This window comes from Sorex fumeus, unplaced genomic scaffold (assembly GCF_029834395.1).
Source record: "Sorex fumeus unplaced genomic scaffold, SorFum_2.1 ptg000072l, whole genome shotgun sequence".
Lineage (NCBI taxonomy): Eukaryota > Metazoa > Chordata > Mammalia > Eulipotyphla > Soricidae > Sorex > Sorex fumeus.
Window position 1 is genome coordinate 20,758,237 of NW_026606129.1, and position 3,977 is coordinate 20,762,213.

The following is a 3,977-nucleotide window of genomic DNA, read 5'->3' on the forward strand; positions in this document are numbered from 1 at the left end:
TTTCAGAGAGCCTGGCAAGCTACCGAGAGTATCATGCCCGCATGGCAAAGCCTGGTAAGCTACCCGTGACATATTCAGTATGACAAATATAGTAAAATCAAGTTTCAAAATGGAGATGTTACTGGGCCGCTTGAGCAAATCGATAAACAATGGGAGGATAGTGTTTATTATTATTATTATTATTATTATTATTATCATTATTATTATTAAGAGCCATTTAGTGAAGGGGCCAAAGCAATACTATAGCAGGCAGGGTGTTTGCCTTGCACACGGCCAATCTGGGTTTGACCCGTGGCATTTCTTATGTTCCCCTGTGCACAGCCAGGAGTAATTCCTTAGAGCACAGCCAGGAGTGACTCCTGAACATCCCTGGGTGTGTGAATCATTGAGCGGAAACACGTAGGTCACTGTAAGACTTCTTAAAAACTTTTACTTGTTAAAAATATTGGGTAAGAATAAAATTTTTGTTTTATTTTGTTAAGTTCTTGGGGGGGGACTGGTGTTTATGGGGCTACTCCTGGTTCTATCTTCAGGAAATACTCCTGACAGTCATTGGTATCGTATGTGGGGTTAGCTACATCCAAGGCAAGCTCCGTAATGTCTATACTATCTCTCTAACACAAGAATAAAATTTTGTAAGAACATAAAATAAACAGAAATATTTTACTTATGAAAAATGTTGAGCTGGAGTGAGAGCACAGCGGGTAGGGCATTTGCCTTGCATGAAGCTGACCCGGATTCTATTCCTCTGCCCCTCTCGGAGAGCCTGGCAAGCTACTGAGAGTATCTTGCTTGCACAGCAAAGCCTGGCAAGTTACCCATGACATATTTGATATGCCAAAAGCAGTTACAACAAGTCTTACAATTTGTTGTGAGACATTACTGGTGCCTACTTGAGCAAATCAATGAACAATGGGAGGATAGTGCTACAGTGCTACATGAAAAATGTTAGAAGTAAGTGAACACTGGTTCAATGAGGTTACTAGCTTGCTAGTTGACTTTTAGATTTTCTTTATTCTAACTCTGACATATCCCAACCATGTTCCTTTCCTAAAGGTTGTAGATATTAAAGCAGTGATTTTTCCCCCCCTATATTGGGGAGTGCATACTCAGCTATGTTCAGAGATTACTCTTTAAAAAAATTACTTATTTTTTTGGTTTTGTGGTCACACAATGCTAAGGGGTTACTCCTGGCCGTAGCACTGTCCTCCCATTGTTCATCAATTCGCTCAAGTGGGCCCGGTAATATCTCCATCACGAGACTTCTTCTTACTGTGTTTGGCATAACAAATATGTTGTGGGTAGCTTGCCAGGCTTTGCCGTGCGGGTGAGATACTCTCGGTAGCTTGCCGGGCTCTCTGAGAGAGGAGCAGAGGAATCGAACTCAGGACGGCCAGGTTGGCCGCATGCAAGGCAAATGCCCTACCTGCTGTGCTATCAGGAATTACACCGGGTGGTGCTCAGGGCACCATATGAGATGCTGAGGATTGAACCCGGCTCAGTTGCATGCAAGGCAAATGCCCTACCTGCTGTACTAGCACTCCAGGCCCAGGACTTAATTTTGATTCTTTTTAGGTTTCACCCCTGACTTAGAGTAATAGTCCACTGAAAATACCACCGTCTCTTCACTCAGTCCTCTGTCAATGGGCAGTTAGGCTGATTATGTGCTTGGGTGTTGTGAAAAATGTTACTATAAACAGAGGTACAAATCTTCTTTAGTGTGGACCACTCACTTTTGTTCAGGATTTGCTCTTAGCTCTACTTATGAATCACTCCTGGAAGGGCTCGAAGGGTCTTACAGAGGGCTGAGGATTGAACCTAGGTTGGCTGCATGCATAATAATGAAATTTTGTGAAAGGAAAGCTTTTATATTCTGAGATTCTGCCCTTGAATAACTAAACAATTGAACGTGGGTGTCTTTTGACATTTATTCTCTTATGCTGTATTAACTGTAAATATTTGAGTTTTGAATATTTTATATACCTATGTGCCTGGGTTGCATTAATTTTTGGGGGGAGGATGAAAAATAGTTAAAAGATAAAACTATTTTAAAATTATTTAAAAGTTCTATTGAATTGGACTTCCTAAATGAAACCCCATTCAATGGAACATCAGGGAAGATTCCTTTTTCTGGAGACCAAAAATAACAACAGAAGTGGAAAGAATATTCTAGGCACTCTTTTGAGCATACTGATATCTGTTGTAATATATACTCTCCTTCCACAACTCCTTATACCTAATTTTTATATACTTATACTTGAGGGCAAGGTATGACCTCTTCAGTAACTTCAATATTGTTAGAAACCCTTCGATAAGTAGATGTCTCAAATGCTTTATATTTTGCAAAGCCAGTTACTGATGTTTCAAATGCATTCACAGATAATGAAGATGGTGTGATTTCCAGAAGATTGGAATACCTTTTAACTTGGGCTTCCCATTTTGTTCCACTCTCCACAATTTTCTTCACCTTTTATAAAACTTATTGTGAAAACTCATGAACAGAGATAATCTCTACTGATCACATAGATAACTTCTACTGATATTTTAAAACTTATTATAGAAGCACATGAAGATATTTAGAAAATTCAAATAAGACAGAAAGGTAAAGAGAGTAAGAGACATCGCATCCCTTCAATCCTCTGCTCCAGTTCCCTAACAAAAACAACCATGGTAACTATCTCTGCTGTGGCCTTTAAAAATGATGTATAAAAATGATGTATAAAATGATGTATATAAAGTATGTATAAAATACATATATTATATTTACAATAGATAGTATATGTTTCTTTATAATACATGATATAAATGTCATAATATGTGCTCTTCTGACCCTACTTTTTGTCTTTTGCTTGGGTGATATGTTTTTGAAATTTTTCTGTATCAGAACACATAAAACTGCCAAAGTTGATTTATTTAATTAATCTTGTTTGCTCATCATTTTACCAAACGAATATCCTATTAAGTTATAAATTTAACCCCACCTTAATTGACGTGTTTATGTTGTTTCCAGGTTTCTTTTTGGCTCTGTCAGACTATGGTTCTTGTTCCTTTTATCTACTCTTGCTTTTAAGCATCAAATCAGTTTCTAGTTGTATAATTGCCGGGTCACAGGCAATATGTGTTTTTATTTTAATTGTTAGTTACCTAATGGTCATCTAAAAAGTTTCAGCCTGTTAACATGGTTATCATCTGTTTGAAGAACTATTGCTTCACTGGGAGCAACTAATCTCAAGTGTCCTTATATTAGCAGTTGTTGGTTTGCTAGGTGAGAATGTTTCTTGGTTGCTATGACTGCTGTTTGTATTGATTTAAATTTCTTTAACTGTGAGTGAGAAGCTAAAGTTTTTTATATATATTGACAGTTGTCATTTGTACATTTTGCAACTATTTGCTATCTTTGCAACCGTCCCTTGCTCATATGGGAGAGGTTCATCTGTTTCTCATGGTTTAGTTCAAAACCATTTAAAATAAGCCAAATTAATCCATCATCTGTGTTTGGAAAAAGTACATTTTGTCCAATTTATTTTCTGGTTTTGGAATCTCAGTATCTCTCCTCTCCATCCACCCAACCTCCCATTCACAAAATGGAGTTTCTATCTCGTGCAGTCAATTGTCAATCATTTCCTTTACTGCTTCTGGGCAATTTGATCTTGTGCTCTTTCTAAAGCAGAGGAATGCTTTGTAAAAGGTGTTGTCTTTGTGCAACAATTTAAAATACCTCTATTCAGCCTTAAGAATGTACTAGCTTGTGCAATAAATTATAAGGTCACTCTCAGCTTTGGTCTTTCCCAACCTCACTTTAATCAGAGTAGCTCTGTTATGACTTACTTGAAAGATTGGGGTGCAGCATAAGGTTTGATTGAGAAAAAACTGAGGCAAAAACATGAGAACTTACTGAAACAGGTCATTTATTTATTCAGCAGGATTTATTGAAACACACCAAAATCAAATCTTGTCTCAGGCAATATCAACAATTC